The sequence below is a fragment of the Simochromis diagramma genome, unplaced genomic scaffold (assembly GCF_900408965.1).
Source record: "Simochromis diagramma unplaced genomic scaffold, fSimDia1.1 OVJJ01000321.1, whole genome shotgun sequence".
Taxonomy (NCBI): Eukaryota; Metazoa; Chordata; class Actinopteri; order Cichliformes; family Cichlidae; genus Simochromis; species Simochromis diagramma.
Genome location: NW_024386772.1, coordinates 6,475,061 through 6,497,218, shown reverse-complemented (window position 1 = coordinate 6,497,218; position 22,158 = coordinate 6,475,061). Strand labels below are relative to the sequence as shown.

The 22,158-nt window shown below is 41.3% G+C and overlaps 1 protein-coding gene across 4 annotated transcripts in view; it reads left to right on the top strand.

The window, feature by feature from the left end:
* The window catches only part of cdk12 (cyclin-dependent kinase 12), a 48,487-nt gene that overhangs the window by 14,697 nt on the left and 11,632 nt on the right, over positions 1 to 22,158 (top strand). For 2 of the 4 annotated variants that reach the window (XR_005697814.1, XR_005697813.1), the window contains exon 15: positions 1,557 to 1,653. The gene's annotated coding sequence lies outside the window, so the exon portion shown is untranslated. Of the gene's footprint in view, positions 1 to 1,556; positions 2,891 to 6,163; positions 9,363 to 22,158 lie in introns of those variants that run through there. The other 2 variants (XR_005697816.1, XR_005697815.1) reach the window with 2 other exon arrangements.

Genomic DNA, 22,158 nt, shown 5'->3' with positions numbered 1-22,158 from the left:
GCATTCCAGTGTGTTAGACAGGTTCACGAAAATGGCCCAAATATTTCACCCTTATTTGTAATGTGATATCTTCCTATGTTCTTTTGTCCTTTTTCCCTTTTAGCAAACATGCCATAATCTGTTCACTATCATTGCTGAAGGGAATCAGTGTTTAGGTTTGGTCATAGCTCTGGTTTAGCATAGCTTGAGAATATTTTATATAAATATTTTTATAGTTTCATCATAATGAGCAAAAAAACAACCAACCAACCAAAAAAAAGCGAGTGGCTATAATGCACACAAAACGTATTCGTAGTGCTCCCTATGCTGAAAGCGTATTTATGTATATTGATTCCTTCACTACTAGGGTTGATCTCTTTATGGAGATCCCGACAGGCTCATAAAATGTAGATTGGCAACGAGAGAAGGATGCAAGGTTCATGCAGACTGCCTGTGTGTTTGTGCACGTGTGAGTTTTTGCGCGTGCTGGATTGACTTCGTGCATACCCCAGACCAGTTCGTCACTTGGCAGGCTTACAGAGCCGCTTACAGAGCCGCTTACCCCTCTGGCCCACCAAGCAGCTGAGCCCTCTGGGTGAGAGATCCTTTCAGAGTGGAGGCAGTGGGAGGCTCACCTGCCCTCTAGCACAGGCCCAGTGTGAGTGAGATGAGACGGTGTTGTGTGTGCGTGCATGTTTCTGTCTGATGCCTTTGCCCACCGGGACTCCAAATAATAGTGAATGTGCCCGCAGGGAGTTTCCACAGGAGAAGTAGTGGGCAATGCCAGTGCCAAGTCACAGAGACTAGACGAATAAATCAGGACTGAGGAGTGATGAGAGGGAGGTGCACGAGGCTGTGCCATCAATCAGAAAGGCACCTTATGGGGAATGCCCATAAATGTGCCATGCTGCCAGTCTGAAGCACGTACTCGCGATGGCAGAGACAGGCGACGGTGGTGCTCAAAATGGAGCCTCCATTTTGGATGCCGGCACTTCACTGTCAGCTGCAGGGATTTTGGTGGACTTCCAGACAAGCAGTGAATTGACTGACAGTATATTTCAGTCAGTTCACGCCAAATTATATTCATGAAATGTGATTTTTTTTTTCTTTCTTTTTTTCTGTCACTGCTGGGTTTAATTTTCTCAGCCTTGTCTGAGCTGATTGATATATTATTTGGAATCTAGTTTATTTTAAACATAATCTGATCAATTAGACACTCTGTCTCCACTGTGTCAAAATTGAAACCCTTAGACAATTAGCAGCCATCACATTGCACATCTGTTTAAAGCTAAAATAACAAGAGTACTAGTAGGAATGTCGATCATTCTGAGTAAATGCAGATCAGCTGTTAGAAGTATGGAAAAAAAAAAAAAAGCAAAATGACAGTTCTTAGAGTTTATTTCCTTTTGTTGAGACTCTGAGTGAAGTGACCTGTTTTAGTTTTCAAGCTGAAACTTTCTCAGTCAAAATATTCATTCGCATTTTTCTGGCTCCTGCAGGGAACATTGTAGCAATCTAAAAAATCTTAAACGCCTGGCACCTCAATGTGTCTCAACTTGTACATTTTAATTTGGCAGCAAAATCAGGATGCAAGAAAAAGAAGAAAGTGAAGTGAGACGACAGAAGATGAGATTCACGGGCAGGCAAAGAGGGCAACTGCTGAGCAGGAGCAAAGTAAGCCATTTAAAGCTGCATTTTAATGTTTCACTTTAAGCAAACGATTAGGTCAGTCAAACAGTGAGGGATATTTCACACATTTAGATATTTTCATGTGGGCCTTTCAGAAACACAACAAAACTAACGATTCTGGACCAATTTGTAAATCCGTCATTATATCTTATATGCTGTGATATATTTCTCGATTTTATCTGGATTTATAATTATCATGTAAAGTATCCGAATACCCATCTATTCTATTTGCGTGCACACAGCTATGAGAACGTGCATTAATGCGGGCCTGCGTGGCATCTCGTTTGTGGAGTGTAAATCTGGGCTGCTGTCGTATCTCTGAGCCGTGCTACAGTTTGATGTCGAGTCTGCTGACTGAGGCTGTTTGATCAGTGACTATGTGTAAACTCAGTGAAGGGAGGCACAGACTCCCCCAGTTGCTCATCTAAAGCACACACTACACAAAGTGTGATTAAGAAAAAATAGTTAATATAAGACAGAAATTGCATATAAGTAGTAGTGTTTTCTTGACTGGAAATGTAAACCTAACTCCCCACCAACATATTGTCGCCAAATGGGGAAAAAAACAAAACAAAACACATTGAATTTTGAAAGCATTTCGGGTCGTGAGCAAATTGTGCTGTCTTCATCATATCCTTCTTTGTCTTCTATCAAGCAGAATTTAATGTCAGCCATTTCGTTTATGGCTACATCTTTATTTATGTGATATTTCAAAAATTGATTGACTTTATCCCAGTAGTGATATATGCTTTACTGCTGCAACAGCATGCTTTATTGATGCCATAACACAATCTCCATTTCTTCTCAGTTTATAGTTTTGTGAGAAAAATGCACTCTCTCACTCACTCTCTCACTCTCTCTCTCACACACACACACACACACACACACACACACACACACACACACACACACACACACACATTACTTTTTGATTGTTGAACAGCAGTGAGGCCAACCAAAGAGGGCTTTTTTTAGGAGGGCTTTTTGGATCAGCCAGATGATACAGATGTGTGATGCTTTTATATTAAGTCACTGCTGCCAGGTCATAAAATGAAAATAATCTGGAATGATTGGGCCAAATTCTAAATGATTTGCTCTAACAATAATCAATACCCTCACAGGCGGATGATGCTGACTTTTAAAAATCTTTCCCTGACCTTATCGCAGTGAACTCCCCGTTAGCCAAAGACACTTCACCCTCTCTGCGTGACGCTGCACTTTTGCAAAAGTATTTTTCCAAGGTCTCACCATCTCATTACCAATTCTATTCAAAGCGCTTCATGAGCTAGGCAACATTATTGTCTCTCTCCATGAGTCTGTGTTGATGCTGCCTCTTTAAGGGCAGAGGGGCTGCTGGGAAAGCTGTCGGTGAGGATGGTGGAAGAGGAAAAGGAGGAGGGTGGTGGGGGTGCGAGGGGAGGGGGGTGGGTGGGTGTGGAGTTGGGGGGGACGGGCCCTGCAGGACCATTTGTGCTGAAGCTCATTTGCGCAGCGACACTTAATTGGCTACAACAATTAATTAATGTGTTGGAAAGTTGGCACAAAAAGTTCATTTAAGAGGGTTTTAATAAGCAATTAGAGGAAAAGCAGCGAACAGGGGGAATTACTGGAGAGGAAAGAGAAAAGCAGAGATGGAGCGAACGTCTGGCCAGTAGGAGCGTGCACGCCCCACTGTAGCTGTGGCTGCAGTGCTTTTGTCTCTTTCACTGACCCTTCAGTTCTGAAGAGCTGCTGAATGATTAGTCGCCATTATATCTATTTCTGAAGCCTTTAGTACTGTTCTTCAGTGGACTTGAAACCCACGATGCCCTGATATTGTATACATATCAACCCCGGTGGCCCCTACTGCCCCTCCCTTCCCTACCTCTTGTCCCAGCGCCCAGTGTAAAATATCGCATGACTAATGAGTGGAGCAGGTTGGAATCCTGGGGAAGATGTCCTTGGAAGACGAATGCATTTTCAGCAGAATAATTAACTTAATTAACAAATTCACATGCATATTCATCAGCCTATTAATGTCTGCTCCGCGCTGCTTGATGAGCAATGCAATAATAACCGTTTCATTTGCATATTTGTGTTCACACTCACACCCTTCTCCAAATAATTAAAAAAAGGACTCGGAGTGTAGGAAACTCAAAAGACAAGCGAGTCACTCTGCCACACGCTGTGTCTTGCAGGCACTTTCCACCTGCAGCACACGCACAGTTGCACACGTAGGGTATATATATCTGTGGAGTGTGTGTGTTTTATCTTTGCGGCTGAATTGCTGCATGCCAGTTAAAATTGGAAGTGTGTGACAGAATCTGCCTCTCTCTGTCTGCACCTCCAGCCTCCTTCCAAAATCACCGCAACTCCTTTTCTGCTTCCTCTCTTATAGAAACTCTACTTTCCTTCCTGTTTTGTTTCCCTTTCTCTCTCTTCTTGTTATTTATTCATCCATATCAGGCTTTCCTTTAATTTATTAATTTCTTGCTTTTGAAGTTTGTGTTGTCTGCCTGTCAGTGAGTGTATGTTTTGCTCGAGAACTTGAATGCATGTGAGCGGCTGTGCGAGCATCGCTGACAGCTGTGTTAATAAAGCAGAGTTTAAAAGTAAAGGAGCAGCAAACAGGGATCATAAGAGTCAAATAAGTTTGGAATGTTCATATCCTTTTACTTTCTTGACTCGCGTTGATGTTTTAAGGGCTTATCGTGTGTGTTTTCTTTCAAACTGGATTCGTATTCTCAGTAACAAGGATGCCGCCTGTGTGTGTGTGTGTGTGTTACTGTCAGTGGTGAAGGGTGTGAGTATCTGGGAATGACTGTGTATTTCCTGAGAGACTGTAAGCATCTCTGTCTTTCATCACTGGATGTGTATTTGTGTTTATCACTTTGGATTCAACTTGTACTGTGTGATTAATGCCCCTTGTATGTGTTTGTGAGTCCCCCTCCAATATTTCAGATGACAGTGATGTAAAAGACAAATGTGTGTGTTGCATCTAAAACATGGCTGCATGGGCATCTCTCTTTTTTGTGGGTTGGGGAGTTATTCTTAAACCAAGAAAGTGTGTGTGTGTGTGTGTGTGTGTGTGTGTGTGTGTGTGTGTGTGTGTGTGTGTGTGTACTGCCAGCTTGTGTGCAGACAGCAGCAGTTTGTGGAGCAAGAATTAAAAGTAGGGAGAGATGCCAAGTGAGTCTCTGGAGACAGATAGTAGGGACAGAGAGAGAAGAAAGAGGAAATAAAAACACACACACACAGCACACACACCATATACAGAGCCACCTACACAAAGAAACCTAACCTTGTGGTAGCCCATTACAAAGCTTGATTTTTTTAAAATAAGAAAAGCATTTATAAAGTGACCTGATATAAAAAAAAAATTATTTTACATTATCTTTTATCTCTGAAGTTATGTCCTTATTAAAATAAAAGAACCGAATAAATTTAAATTCAATTTTGACTAGGCATTTCGTTCTAGGAATACAGTATGAAGAGCCAAAAACTGCAGTTCATGAAATTGCCACTTGAGGCCGGCTCTAAAAGCGAGTCACTCCCCATAATGCCTGCATTTACAGCAGAAATAAACACATTTACAACCTGGTAAAAAGTAAATAAATAAATAATGGTCCCTGTAGCTATTTTGCCCCTTTGTGACCATTTATAACTGACTGACTGTTAATAATTTTAATGCTTAAAGTTATACATGATTTAGGGTGTGGCCCAGTGACCGTCACACTCACTAGGCCACTGGCTGTGTCATGTTGATGGAGGTGTTTTCTTTTGGAATATTTTTAATGCAGATATCTGACCAATAATATAGTTTAAAGTTTAAAATATTACTAGAATTACTAGAATCCCACTCACTAAAACATTAGTGAGTGAAACTCTAGTATTTTAATTGGCTTTATTTTCTCTAAGACGTTCACATGTAGATGATACACCTTGCTTACCAACCAACTAACCAACCAGTGTTTATGACCCTAAAAAGAACCCCAAGAAGATGATGGAAGTTGAGGCTTCAGAATAAAAATCTAAAAGCCACTGTGTGATTTTTTTTTTTTTTTTTTTTTTTTTAAAGTTTTTTTTGGCTTTTTAACACAGTTTTATGACAAATTCTCATGTTAAAAACATGTAAAAGTGAACTTTGCCTCTTCCTTCTGGGAGTGAGTGTAATTACATAAACACGCATGGTCTGAGAAAAAAACCTTTTAAAGATTATAAAAAGATATTTAAAAAAACAAAACAAAAAAAAAACCTTAATCGCTCTGACTAAGTGTTTAACCTTAACATGAACTAAAGCTTAACCTTGACACTAAAATCAAATAGATCTTTGAAGTGGTGTAAAAATGTGAAGATGTGCAAGTGCCCTCGCACCAATGGTCTGCAACTCAAAGCGGTCCTCACTAAGATAGCTAAACAAGAACATACACACAGATTGAGATAGAGCTCTCACCTTTTTGTCTCCCTGTCCACTTTCTCCCTTTCCTTGTCTCATCTCTCTCTTTCTCTCTCCCAGCCTGCTGAGGTGACACCCCGTGTGCAGTGTGACACTGAGCTGTCACCTCCTACTCCCTGCATCACACCTCTGCCCCCTGCTGGGCCAACCCCGTCATGGCACCCAGACACCCAGCCAGCCTGTCCTCCGTTGTTGGCATAAAAACAGGCTGCACTGAACATCACTTTATATTCTGTCACGCAGTCAGCCCCACAGTCGAAAAATATAGGCTCTTTATTTCTTCTTTATTTCTCTTTGTCTTAAACCCTTTTTTCATAAAGTAGATGAATAGGTCTATTTTTCAATTAACTTTAAGTTCTCCTTACAAGATTTAAGCTAATATGAAACAGGAAAAAACAATAAGACACTTAAAAAAAAAAACTAAAATATTATAATCTCTTCTGTATCTCACCAAAAATAAGCAAAGACCAAAAGCACCAAAAAATTTTTTTATTAAGCAATAATTTATCTCTTGTGGAACCATAAAAAAGGCTAAAAGTCAGGTGAAAAATGTGCATTTGGCTACTAAATAAAGACGGTCATCTCCAGCAGTAATTTTCTGTTTTCCCAACATGAAATACTTTTGACATATTTTGGATTCCAGGCATGCTCGGACATAAATCTGACAACCTCGTCACTCTGTTTTTGCCTTCTGTTGTATGGGTTTGGTGCCATATTTTAGTCGCAGTTGTAATTAAAAACAAGAGGTCAAGCTGAAATGCGAGGAAGCGGCACTCAATAATTTTTCATCTTCTGGCCTTTAAGATTAATAAAATAGAAAAAAAAAAACCTGATAATAAAATAAGTTTAAGGTCAAGCTGCTCTCAACCTGCATACTTGTGTAGCCTCTGATGAGGGGTCCAAGAAGACATAGCTTTATTTCGACAGGGTGAGGAACCACTGCACGTATATAACATTTTTAGTCATCTCTTAATTTCAAAGCTAATTTTTTCTGTAAATTCAAGTTAGTAAATTTCATTTGAATCTTCACTTTCTGTTGCAAATTGCTCTACATGCAAATATTTGGCAGTGCAGACTGTCCTGAAACACACTTGACTACTCAGACCTGGCTTTTCTGATTGAGGAGAAGAGCAATGCAATGTCACATCTGGATTGCAGTCATCATATGTCAATGAGGACTCAGTGGATTGCTAGTCACGCCCATCTGGTTGTTTTGTGTCCCGGTGTACGCTCTTATACTTTAGCTTTCTGAGTCACTAGGTGTGTGTGTCCAGCCAGGCAGGCCAGTGGCAAGCGGGGACGGAGCAATTGAGATATAGAGCATTAGTTGGTGTCAGGAGTAAATTAGAGGCCAGATCTGTTTTCTAATCAGAGCACAAGCACCGTGTTAGAGGAATTAGGGCGACAGCTGCTGGGAGCTTTTTATTCCTCTCTCTCTCAGCCAGAGACAGGCAGACCCCAGCTCAGGGACCACCTCTTTACCACAGCCACCTGTCAACACCGGTGTGTGTATATGTGTGTGCACATGCGTGTTTCCATCCCCCCACTCGACGTGCACGCTCACATACGTATGACACACACATCTAATACCATGCGAGCTTGCACACATGCTTGCACACAGACACACAAACACCGTCTGGTACGCTGACCTCCCTCCATCTCTGAAATTAATGACAGTGCAGGTTCTATGTGCGCGTAGCCGCTCGTGGTGTGTTTATGTTTTCCGACAAGTGTGAAAGGCCCTTCTGAGATATCAAATTTAGATAAGGTGGAGCGGTGGGTGGCCTTGCATATGTCTGTTTACTATGAATACCAGAAAAGGCCTCAATGCTACGACAGCCCGTTCGTTAAACAACATCGGTTTTGCAGGCACAGAGTTATTGTAAGAATTTGACAGTGACATCACTGGCAAACAAAACAGAGCAACCATTTGTTGATCACAGTTTAGACAAAACACTAGAATTTCAAATTAAGTGTGAAGCTATAAATTAATGTACGGAAGGCATAGAAACGCAAGGCCAAAAAAAGTTACAAGTAAATGAGTATATAATTCTCCTAATTTGTGTCAAGTCTGGAGAAAGTATGTGCATTTACAAATGTTTCTTTGCTTCAGCGCAGAATAACGTAACTTAGGATGACTCCCAATTCTAAGGATGATTGATAATACCATGAATAAATACGTCGTGAGCTGCTTGTACTGATTTTACCCGACAGAGATCTGTTGTGGGCTGCGTTGTAGGAGGGTGAGAGGTGTAGGAGGTGGCATCGAGATTCACACAGTGTCACACACTTGCTTCGGAAATGTCACCTTTTTTCTTTTTGTTTTTTTTTCTTTTTTAAACTGAATTGCTGAATCTGCAGAGTGTATAGTTGTTTTGTTCTTTCAGGTAATGCAGGATCCACTTTTGGGAAATTTGATGTAGAGCTCATTACAGCAAGCGTTGGCACAGGAAAGTAATGCAGCTTTAATTAAAATAAGTGATTATCATTTCTGTGTATTTAGTATTTCAGGATTTACATTGTAAGAAAATGCTGTCAATTAATTTATAGCAAAAAGCTGGTAGCTCTGATTGACAACACTGAACATTTATTTTACAGTCAACCTATTGTAATATACAGCAATGGTCTCTTGCTATAAATATAGCATGGTACTATGCTCTTTATAGACTTTAAGGTTTATTTTTTTACCTCCATGATAATTTTGTTACTTTAAAATATTTTTGCACGTCTTCGCCCATATAATCTGAATTTACTTCCTTGTACTTTCTAAACTATGACAAGATGTTTTACTTTAATTCTCTCTCTCTCTTTTTTTAAGAATAAAATTATGTAAGCCTCAACTTAAGAGTGACAAGTTATGAGGCCCTAGTCTCAAATGTTGTTGCCTTCTTGTATCCCATACAAATTAATTAATGGAACGTGCTCGTGCAATCATGTTTCTCAATATGCAGGCAAAATATACAGATAAGTAAACTTCAAAAAACTAAGGACTAAGATCAAAGCTACTTTGAGCTGTTCCCTTATTCACAAGATAACCTATTAAAGGTCATCTTATCTGTTCTCTTATCTTATTCACAAGGTGTTGCCACAGCGGGTAAGCGCTACATTTTTGATTTGGTAGATTTTTATGCTGAATGCCCTTCCTGACACAAACCCCAAGGGATTTGTCTCCTCCTGTAATCAAACCAAGGCTGTCTGGCTTGTTGGGGAAATGTGCAAACTACTACACTAGAAGCAACTAAACTAAAAAAAAAAAAAAGCTAAGGTAAATTTAACAAATTAAATAAATAAAAGACTTAAGTTTGATTTACATTTTGAACTGAGCAAACACTTGGTGACAACGGGAAGGAAAAACTCCCTTTTAACAGGAAGAAACCTGAATTTTAGGAGTGTTCTCGGCCATACCAGATCCCATTCCAAATAACCATCACAACACTTATTATCATGGAGTGTATGTATTTTTCACAAAAGGCATTGTGGTAACTATAATATTGCATTATTGTATGAAATATCCTGTATTTTCACATCAATTTGAAACAGTACTATGAATGAAACCAAAGATGAGAAAAATTGTTTGCGTTATTGCAAAAAACCTTTAAAACTACTGTGAAAAATCTTTAGTGTTCAATCACCAAACTCACACTTTTCTTCACTGTTATTAATTCTCAGTGTTTTCCCCCCAATTAGACACATAAAACTTACAAAAAGATTAAAAATGTAATCTTAGGACTGTGGTTCCTGTAAGCTTTTAATACTGCAATTCCAATATACACTCCCTTTTGTATTTTGTTTTCTTTTTAATGTGTGAATTTAAAGTTTTTGGGCAGCAGTAAAAGCTTGAGTAAAGTGATATTCATGTTATTTTAAGATAAGAATGTAACTTGAATGGCAACCATCCATCCATCCAGGTTTGGGGTTGGGGGTTGGAGGCTCTCTAACTTGTCATATGTGCAGGGTACACCTTGGACAGATCACCAGTATACATAAAGATTTTCAAGTAAAACTCCAAATCATTTTCAGCATGATTACCAAGGGGTTTGAGCAAAAATAACTTCACACCCACTGCTGTTACATCACACTAAACATAACCTCAAAGTCAAGTAGACCTTCAGCTATTTATTGTGATTGGTTATTGGGTGTCCCACTCACTACACTAATACAAAATGATTCCTTAATATAATAGTAAGTTAAATAACACATTTTTGCAAAGAGAAATCTGCAAAAACAATGTAACTCACATCTCTCTCTATAACTTCACATTAGGTGTCAGTCTTGTGGCTTTGAAGGCTAATTTGCTTTGGCTAAAGTCTAATAGGGAAACACATGCATGCATTCACCCGCACACTCACACACAATCCTCCTCTCACTCTTGCACATCCCACACATGTGCACCGCCACACAGTGTCATAAATAGACAGACAGTGCCAATCTGAGGCCTGGACACGAGCCAGCTCTGCAGCAGCTCAGTAGTTAAATTATTAACACCAACTGGGAGAGAGACAAAGAGAGGAGCAGATCAGGCAGCTCAGCAAAGAGGAGATCTGGAGAGGAGAAAAGAAGAGGTGAATCGAGACAAACTAAACATCAGAGGTGCAGAGGAGGTTTGCTGTTTAGGTTAGTGTGATGCGTAAAGATGGATAGAGAGATGAGCGAAACCAAACAGGCATGAGAAGTGTAAAAATATCTCCTTGATTTCCAGTAGAGTGGGAGATTTTGGGATGAACACAGAAAACAACGGGGTCTTGGTGAGAGGAAGGTAGAGAGGTGGATGATGAGGTTTTTCATAGATGGAACTGGAATACTAATGCTGCATCAGTGTGTTGGTGTGTGTGTTTAGTAGAGTGAGGGGAGGGGAAAAGAGATGGAGAGAGATCTGGGGATGTTGGTTCTGATCCAGAGAGTTAATGTTGCGCTCATTGATGGATAGTGCGCCAGGAATGAGGCTCCATACTCACACAAGATGGATGGAGCACTGCTCTCTCTCCTTCTCTCTCTGCTCTATAGTTTAATGCCTCTCATCTTATTTATTCCTCTTTTTCAAAGATAAACAGTAATCAGAGAGCCCTGCCACCAGGAGCAGCGGTATGCGTATTGGTAAAGAGGCTTTACCCCTGTGTCGAGGCATCCTGTATTGTGTCCATCCTATTAACTAAATGTAAAACGCATCACCAAAATCACCAAAGACTCAGTGATGGTATCCAAATTTACTGACATATATTGTAACAGACGACAAGATCAGCATCCTGCTTGGATTTCTATATATTTGTAGAAATTATCTGTAAACTCTCTCTAAAAAAAAAAAAAAAGACATTTTGAATTAGAAGATCGAGTCCTGAATGCATGTGAGAGAATGGTGTATGTGGCTTATACAACCAAAAAAAAGTAAACTTCAAGTTAAAAAGTGTTTGGCTAAGTGTGAACAAGTGACTTGTGAATGTGAATGCATGCTCAGCAAGATAAAAAATCAAAAAACAACAACAAAAACCGAATGTGAAGTATAACCGAGTGTTTTGTATTGGGCGTGCATACATGGATGTACAGATGCATGTACAGAACGTGGGTTGTTTTTATTTAGCTTGCCTCCTTTGGCCATAAAGCCCCCACCACTTTCATCGTAAATACACAAAAACACACACTTTCCCCAGTTTCCTCCTTTATGGCGGGGGCATCGGGGGGTGAAGTGATCTGTGCGAAAGCCTCCTGTTCTATGCGCCGCGCGGCTGAGGCAGAGGGGGATTGTGGGTAGCTGCTGTCTGCAGGGGTGTGTTGGGGGGGGTAGAGGGGAAGGGGGGTTGCCGGGGCGGGCGGCAGCAGATGGCGTGCCACACTGTGAGGGCCGTCGGCTGGCATCCAGAGGAGGAGGAAGAGGGAGGGAGGAAGATAGGAGGTGGGGTGGGGGGAGGTGGAAATGGAAGATGGGGGGGGGGGGGTACAGGGATTGGAGGGGCACTGCTCCCAAAGTGCCAGCAGGCATCAGGAGAGACAGAGAGAGAGACAGAGGTGAGGGGCTTTGGTGGGAGACAGGCTGGTAGACAGGCAGACTGGAGGGAACCCAGAGACTCTGAGATTAGTGGTTAAGCAGGGCTTGGGAGCATGATTTCATTGCTAATTGCATTCACTGAAGAAGAACCAAAACGACAGATTTGTCTTTGAACCCTAATTCACTAGTGACTTTTGACCTTTTCCACTTCCATACAGTGTCGCCCAGTGCCCACCACTGAGGGGGATTAGCACACAGGACCAAGCAGAGGTCCTCCTTTGGCATATTGTTGTCTGAGGATTGCCACCAATCTAGCATGAGGTTGGCATGTGGAGGGCATCGGGTTGGCATATGTACTGTGAGGAGTTGACACAGGGTCTGGTCTGATGTGACATAAGTTTGGCAGGCTTGGCATCAAGGTGGCACAAGACTGGCACCGGGTTAGTGAGGGGTGCCGAATGGATAGTGTCTGTCAAAGAGGTTACAGATGGGTCTGTGCAGTCTCGTTGCTTTATGTGTCTACCTCTGACCTAGACAGGCAACTGATAAACAGAGTTTTACATCCTATATTAAACATAAACTTAATTAACTTGCATTGCTATAAGTGAATGCCATTGTACTTCTGTATGTAAAGTCATCTGAAAGCATGCAGCTACTGCTACATAATTTGCTAATGTTACTTATTATCTGCATTGCATTGTCATTTAATTTCTAAAAATTTATACTTTTTATACTGCAATATAATAAACAATTGCTGCACTGTTAGTTAAATTGAGTTTAGAGAAGAGTTTTCTGCTCTGAAATATAGTCAGTTAGTTGTGTATGGTGTTATTAAAGTTATTAGTAAAGGTAGCGGCATTGCAAACGTATACCGTACTTGATAAAATTCATTTTGCACCACTGCCTTCGCTCAGAGCTGTTTGTGTTTACGCTTTGAAACTCGAGTCGCTCTCGCTCAGGAGATGGCACACAGGACCTAAATATTTCATTTCAAAAATTTCATTTCGCATTCATACGTGCACATGGTGCTCTACTGCTAACCCACATCTCACTCAGACCTCTTCAAATCTGTGCTAGAAAACTGTACTAAATGCAGTCAGGCTTAATAGCTGGGACACACTCTTGGGTCATTCAGGTTGCCCTACTTGGTTTTGTACGTTATCCTGCTTCATCTGCCTACTGTAGCCTTATCCACTGCTGGATTAAGGAAAACAAAAAATTAACAATGCAAACCTGTAACGTGCATTTTAGTTTTTGATCAAAGCCGTTGAACTTGAGATGTAATTTGGGTCACAGTCCTGGGAGTGGAGGAGATGTAGCAGTTTTTGGAGGTGAATGGGTCTCTCTTTGTATTCACTGTGAACGCCTCCCATTACCTGAAAGTATTGTTGAAAATGAGTCTCTGTCTTCTTCTAATTAAGGTGCGGGTAACAACCAGCACCTTCAGCAGAGCATGCACATATGAAGACAGACATAAACAGTCAACACACACAAGCATGCGTGCACACGTACACAGAGAACTCACAACCCGCTGCTGCTACCACAGAGAAGGGTTGAACAGATGTTGAGGAATTTAAGATGCAAAAGGGAACTGGGACTCCCCCGCACACACACCCACCCTGTGCCCCACCTTTCTGTACCCCCTCCTTCACACAGGCACACACACACTCACACAACCAGTTTTGCACTTTAACACACACACAAATCTACATAAATTACACCTAAAACTTGAACATACATCATCCTCGACTCTTCTCCTTTTGAAAAGATTTGTGTGGATGTACACACATGCACATATGTGCACAAGTGCATGCACAAAAGCAGACACAAGCACACATGCGTGCATGCATTGTGGCCCACATCCCCCTCCAGGCTGGCCCTGCTCAAAAGGGGCACCATGTGGCACTCTATTCCCTCTGGCAAGAGACACTAACTCTGCCAGCTTTGCATTGTCCTCTGCCCACTGGAGAGCACGCGCCCAAACCACGGACCCTCTCTGTCTTTACCCCCATTTCTCCTTCTCTTTCTCTCTCACTTTCGTTGCCTTTCCTCTTGTTCATCGCATGCAAACTGAGATAGATGTCGTTTACCTGCTTTTGCTCTCCCAAGTGCACAGAACCTCAAGATGAATATGTGTGTTTGTGCTGAGACTCTGCTGGGAAATCTTTCCCTCGTGCTTCATTGTTTGCCTTTGTGTCCCACCAACTTTCCAACCTTCATCCAAGAGAAATAGTAAATATCACTTTAAAAGTGCTTTGTTAATGTTGATTGGTTTGGCCTCATTCAAATAAAATATAATTAATATACCCCAGAAATTCAACAAGTATCCAGCTGCCTGTCTGGTTAACATTTTTTCTTTATATTATATCTCTCAACAATTAATTAGTTGGACCCTTGATTCATTGATTCATAGTGCATGCAAAGATCTAAATGTTGGTGTGAAAGGATACTCCTAAATGAATAGATAAGTGCAGTCATGTATAAAAAGTGGCAGTGCTGGGACATTGTTATGTTAAGTAAAGCTTTGTGACGTCCCATTAGTACTGGTTAGATCCTGATCACTGCATAAGGATCGCATTGTATTATAGTCTGTTTGTCTGGATTCTATTTGAAGTGGGTTCCTTGTATCAACACATATTACGAGGACATATTAAAGAATCTGTGTTACAGATCTGAAGTAATACAATGGAGAACAATACAAATGATTTAAAATCTTATGAAATTAATTGCACTATTTACAGAGGAAAGTTTATATTTGACACTTTGCGGGGTATACAAACTTTACTTTTGTTCTTAGCCCTAAATAAAAGGCCATCCGTGCAAAAGTCATAAAAACGATGCTTTGATTTCTCTTTCCTTTTCTTCCGGTCCCTCAGAGGGAAGTGGTTCTGTCCCTCTTTTCCACCACACAGCTGCTCTGAGGAGAGAGGGGCTCCACGGGGCTCTGGGTAGCCTTAGCTCTCTGTGCTTGGGTGAGAATTAGCCAGCTTTAGTGCTTGCCTTGCCTGCTAATCCCTTAATCTGGCGATGCTGAGGAGGAAGGCTTTAGAGAAGAGATGGTGTGTCAGTCCATGTCTTCACATCTCTCTTGGCACACTCAGGCACATGGAAAAGTTTGCAGTTGAGAGTTGTGCATTGCTTTCATGAATTAGGCATGCTATTCTGTGTGATGTGTGTCATCTAGAAATTGTTCAAACATTGAATTTAGCAGCACAAAATGTATTGCTTTGCCTTCGTATAAATGTAGAAATAGAGAAGATGATTTGTCATGCCAGGTAACAAATACATTTCTCAAATTTAAAACTGTTTTAAACGCACACTGTTTCTTCATTGTGTTGCTCTTAAACACGCTGTACTTATTTCTTTTATCTAATTTTAGTCAGTGAACACAGCACTTTATAATCACAATTCAAGGTGATTTCATTTGATTTAATTCACTGTGATTTGGGCAGGGATAGCTCAATAGGTAGAGTGGTGGCCCCATGATCGGAAGATCGGGGGTTCGATTCCCTAAACAACTACCCTGAGGTACCCCTGAGCAAGGTACTGTTCCTAAACACTGCTCCCCGTGCGCTCAATGGCTGCCTGCTGCTTCACTGAGTGAATGGGTTAAATGCAGAGAGGAATTTCTCTACGGGGTTCAATAAAGTATAATTTAAGGTGTTAAGGTGACAAACTTGTTAGCCAAGAATTAGCGTTCATTTAAAAGTCGCATTTTGGACTTTGTAAATTTGAATGGATACTTACTCTCTTTTAACTCTTTCTTTGGTCTCCTTTAACCTTTGAGGGTTTTTTTTTTGTTTGTTTTTTTGATAAATGCAGAGATGTTTAAATAAATATATATATATATATATATATATATATTTTGTAATGATTGTGAAGGCACATGTTTGAAATGTTTGAAATAAAAATGAACTGAACTGAACTGAATATATCCTGTGTATTTGTCTATGTTTAGTGGCAGGCAGGTCAGTGGGTTTTTAGAGGTTTTTTTTCCACTTGGAACAGCTGCTTGCTCTAGCCGAAAACAACATTATCAGAGTAATGTTTAAAATAAAAACATCAAAGTTATAGGCCACTCGGCTAACAATGAGCTACAAGTTGCTTTAAACCTCTTAAAACCTGAAGAGATTCCGATAATATTTTCTCTGGACTCATCACAGTGCGGTACCTCTTTCATATCGGAATTTAAAACAATGTAAAAATATCAGCTGTACACACCTAAATGAATGGGCACAAGCTTAGCTTCATTTTAAGTGTTTGGGAAGTAGGAGCATAAATAAATCAGTACCCATAAATTGAGCATCTCTTGTAGAGAGAAGAAAAAATCCTCAGCTCAATCAAAAACAAACATTTTCAAAACACAGTGCTGTGCGATATTAAAGTATTAGTTCTAAAACCCAGAGCTGATAAACACTTTATACATTTAATATCTCGCAGAGCCACTGAGCTTTATTTTGGCACAAATAATTTTTAATTGGCATTGATGACTTGCATTGGGGTCCCTTTGTGTTTTGCTATGTTTCAGTGCTTTTTCTGTCTTTCCAAAATGCGCTCACAGAGCAGTTCTACAGATTTACAACATACTGCTGTACAGGGTTCAGTGCAGCATAGATGCCTGTTTGTGTCACTGCACACACTGGAAACAGACACAGAAGCTGAACTATTAGAGTTCCAAGGTGTAAATCAAAGCATGTTAATAAATTCAAACTTTGAGAAAATGCTTTTAAAGTGAAAGAACCTGGTGATTAACTCCTGATTAGTGAATGGTTAAATTCTAGTTGTGCTAATGGCCTATGAATAACAAAGCGTTCCGACATGTTAACATTGTCATGAATGCAATAACACAGAGGGACAGCCTGGTACTGATTGTGCAACCACACTGTAATGAATGGCTAATGTGCTGGTACAGAAGAGATGTTAATGCCATCCTAATTCGCTTTTGCTCAGAGCAAGGCGTTGCATCCTGAGCTGTTAATCTGAACCCTTTAAACCTTTAATCTGGCAGTCTTTTACATACACGCAGACACACACACACACACTCACAAAGGCATGACAGCCAACCTGTCATTGCCTTGTAAAAGCACATACCTGCCACACCTCTCTCAGGCTCCCTCTCTTTCTCAGAGACACATGTGACATATTGAGTGCCTGCAGCGAGATTCTTCCCCATGAGTGGCATTCCAGAGCAGGCTGTCCCAGGGGAGCATGAGAGTGGAGCTGGGCGTGGGGGCAGTTGAGGCTGTCGTCAGAGGGAGTGCAGTGCAGGGACCTTGTTGATGCAAAAGTCTGGAATGTTGTTGGTCTGCGCTCTCGGTCAAGTGTTGGGACTACATGAGCAGCAGAACAGATTGGCCTGAGCTGACCAGCAACGATGTGTCCCATTGGACGGATAATAGGTAATCCCCACCAGCAGAAAAAAAGGGTCCACAATCAGCCTCATACTAGCCATGTAAAACTAACACATCACATCATAATCTAAGGACATTGTGCTTTGGAGCCAATTTAGTCAACAAGTTTAAGACGAGAACAAGTTAACAGACGCAAATATAAAATTACAAGTGATGCTCTTAAAATCAGAACATTAAAAACAAGATGTCAGATGATAGGTAGAAAATCAAAAATTCTTTCCTTTTCCTCACAGCTGTGGACACAAAACACCTTCAGAAATATTCCGTGCAGCAGCTGGAAATCAAATCATTCAACACTTTTCCAGTTAAATACACTAAAAAGGGAGTAACCTTCATGTTGAACTGTGTGTATCAGCTGCAGTGCTGTGTTCTCTGTAGCTTCAACAGACATTTGTGATTTTGTCTGAAAAGAATGAAGCTTATTTTAAGTAATGTGGAATGTAGAAGCATCTTTGTGTATTGCAACTTGTATTCACTATACATCACTTTCCTTTATCCTGCCTGCAGCAGACACGTGCGCGTGCAGATTTCTAGGCCTTTCCACTTCGTTTTGTTGACTGTGTCTTTCTTCTTAATTAGATCAGAATGGGAGACTTTATTGCGTGAGGTTAGACACTGTGTGTGTATGTTTTTGTGTATGTGTGTGTTTGTGCATTTTTGTAACATATTATGTTATAATTTTCCCTCTTTCTCTCCCTTCGTCCTCACTCATCTCCTTTTTTTCTGTCTGTCTGTCGGTTAATATTTCATTTGCTTTGTCGTCTTCTCAGGCTGGTACATTAACCAGCGGTGCCAGCCGAGCTCACTGCTTGTGGCTGGCTGTATAAAAATAAACACACTCTAGTTGTAATGAACAGATGTCACAGAATTTAAACGTGCACCCCACTCCTCCCCCCCACCTCCCTCCTTCTCCTCAGCACACACAAACACACTTCACCCTCCTCTCCCACCTCTCCTCATCCTCCTTCTCATTCTTGCTCATGCATAAAGGCGCACATGCACGCACACACTGCATGCATGTGCGTTATACACTCCTGTGTCCACTTGTACTGAGAAATACAAAGAGCACTTGTTCACGTGAATGTTTATTGAACATACACACAAACTCTTATACGTGCGTTCCCATGTGAGCGTTTCCTGGCAGAGGTTCATGCATGGCAGACACTGTGCTGCTCTGCCGGTCTCTTCATTGCTTTCTCTGTCTCTATTTGCTTCTCTCTTCTCCCTCCCTCTCTGTCTGTCTGTCTGTGTATCTGTTAGTCTCACAGCAGACTAACACTGCGGTCATTTTACAGACTATTTTCATAAGGTCCTCCCATTCACTTTGCCGAACCAGCCTGTCATCCCACAATCCCCGGCGGCATCATCAGAACCCATTTTGGTACTGTGAAGAAGGGATGAACACAATGACTGTGTGTGTATATGTGTGTCCATCCCCCTTGTCACTCCCGCTCTTTTTCCCACTGAGCGCGTGCCAGCTCTCTGTGTTTCCTGGCTGGCAGGACCGAAGGAGAGACGATTGTTCTGTACCTACCCAGAGACCCTTCCTTGCCAAGCCTGGGATGAAATCCTTTCTATAGCGCTAACTCCTCACAGTCGGGCGCCTCACAGCAAAACGCACACCATCACTTCTCCAGGTGGGAGGGTGATACCATGTCAGAAGTCAAGCAGATACACAGAAGTCTGTTTTACACGCTGCAAAAACATGTTTTTCTTTCTTTTTGCAAGTCAATTGTTCCTGTTTAAAAAATGTTCCCACCTTTAAATAAGAGCATTATTTTTGCTTTAGAAACTAAATAATGTTTTGTTGATTGCGTGGAATGATCTGGTTTGTTTCAGGGTGGTCCAATGTTATTATAAACATTACGTGAAATGTTCTTTAATTCTTATAAAAAAATTCTTACTGAAATGTTCTCATTATCTTTACCTCTTTTAGTTTCCCTCATTTCATTGCACTGTTTTTAGTTCAAGGACTTTGTCCCACCAAAATCTCTGAGTTTAATTATTTCAATGATGCCACATCAAATTTGCATTTCAGACCCAACAATGAATTTCAATTACTTAATCAAGACAAGCTATATCAAAAGGTTTTTTTTTTATTTTTTATTTTTAAATCTAAATTATTGTTAACTGAATACTGCACTGAAAAAAAACAACAACCAAAAAACAAGTAGGTATTTTTGGCTTGCTTCAAGGTCAAAGTTAGGGGGCAGTTTATTAATCCATAAAAATGGGATTTGCAGTGCTTCTGTCTAATAAATCAAAGCTGATGATCATAGGCAAGCATAGAAGAAAAAGGTGTTTATCACCCTGTGATGAGCCAGAAGGCTACTCTAAAGTTCTTGCTTCAAGTTTGGAAGAGCTGAGGAAATTAATGGTGATGGACAGAGCAGGTCATCCTCTGATGGCAGAAGAGGCGGGCGAATGGAGATTAAAGGTGACTGAGAGAAGCGGAGTAGATGAAGGGATGAAGGAAAAGGGAGAGATGAAAGGGAAAGGGGAGAGGTACGGAGGTCGTCCGGGGGGTGATCAGTGAGGTGGATGCGATGCCATCTGACAGGTCCAGCTGGGAGACTGCCCGCCCCCCAGCGCTGCAAACTGGTCAATATGGAGGCCAATTACTGCTGCCCATGTGACCAGGGCATCATCCAACCCTATCATAACACACACGCACGCACATGCACGCGTACACATGCCATCTGTGTAGACCAGCAACGAACCCCAACCCCCTCTGATCCAGTTGCGTCCCTGCGCACGCTTCTACTTAACCTCCTAAACAGGAGGCCAGCCACGCCCACCCCCCCGGAACCTCCTGAGCATACCGGAACTGGGCCATGGTAAGGATGTGATACAGGTCAAGAAGAGTTTCTGTACTCAAATTACGTGAACAAACATTTCTGTTCAGGTAGCCATCCTATGCGTCAACATCTTGCACCGCAGAAACCCTGGAAAAAAGCACCTGGCCACCCGCCAAGGTCCTGAAACCTACCTGGCTCTCACCCTGATCTCCACCTCTGTTTTTTGGGGCGGTTTTTTTGCACCCCTGGCAGTTTATCCCTGCCCCTTTTACCCTCCAACCTCCTATCACCCCTTTCCCCTCCACCTTACTTCCTCCCCCCCCCCACCCACCTCTTTTTCCCTTGGCAGAACCTCCAGCAGTAGCACACTCTCAGTTTAGCTTCTGCCTCGTCTCCTGCCCCACTGCCCGTACTCCGCCGTGCCCCATTGTGCGATAACAAACAGATGTTGTGGAATTTCCTCTGAACGAACTGCCAGTGACAGGCCTGCACCCTTGTCTGGCAGTGTGAGGGGCGGGGGTGCGCACTGGCACAGAGTTTGGCAAAAGGGTTGGCCGATTGTTTCCTCAGTCTGTACACATGTGGAACATTTCAGTTTTTCAGCGCTGCTGCGTGCGCGCAGGTGCCAGAGAAGTTAATGTAAACACTGGTGTGTGTGTGTGTGTACTTTCCTCATTCTTCCTTTTTTTGTTCATAAATTATTAAATCTCTCTCTCTCTCTCACACACACACACACACACACACACACAGTGTTGTATATTTCTCTGTCTCCCTGTCTGTGTCCCTTTTAACTGACTCATTTTGTTTTCAGTCACTGACAGATTGCGACAGCTCACAATCTCTTGAACAGATCATTTCCCCCCCATCGACTTTTAATTCCCAGCGCTTTTATCCCCCCTCATATCTTTTGCACATATTCTTAACTGATATCTGCATTTAGCAAAACACTCGATTATTATTTTAGCTAGACGTTAATTGGAATTCACACCATAGTACTTGTGACATTTTGATAATCGCACTATTGACTGTTATGTCGGACAAACACTCTAGATTTTTTCCCCCTACCAAGTTGAGTGAGAAAACGAGTGGGCATGAACATGATAATTTAAACAGCGAGATTCATTCACTCACTTTTCATCCTGAGTGGAGCACGGAGTGTCACTGGAAGTTTTTTTTTCTTAAGTCAGACTAGCTAAATGATTTTTTTTGTAAATGCAACTTAGTTTTTATTTACGATATCACCACAAATTATACATTAAATGATTTAATCACAGAAAAGAACAAATGTTTGCAGAAATTCATAAACTCTATAAGAAAAACACCTGTGAATTCCTCATCTCTTTTCTGTTTTTATTGACGAGAGCTGCATATATTTATATTTAAAATATTTCTCAGTTTGACCTTATTGCACACTCCTTTATGAGCTTATTGTGTCACAACCTCTCTTTCCCTCTACACGCACTTAGCGCTCACGCAGAGGCCTGTAATCGTTCCATGGAACTAAAAGCATAAATGCGTTCACTGCATGACTAACAGTGGCAAGTTAGTAGACCAGAGGTTGCCAATCTAACTGATTTGCTCTTTTTCCTTCAAAGCTAAAACCTTTTGCAAGCTGCCTGCGATTTTTTAAATCAACTACTACTATTTTCTTTCAAATTTGGCTATCGCGTGTGTCTGTATGTGTGCCATCAGCCTAATTTGTTGCAAGGTAACCGCATGTGAGGGCTTTCAACACCCGCAGTTAAATTCCAAGGATGCAACACAACCTTCTTGCAATGCATGAGCTCGTGTACTACATAACATTAGAGAGAAATATGCATATTCATAGACCAACTCTTCACAGAAATGCCTTACTGCTGTGTATCT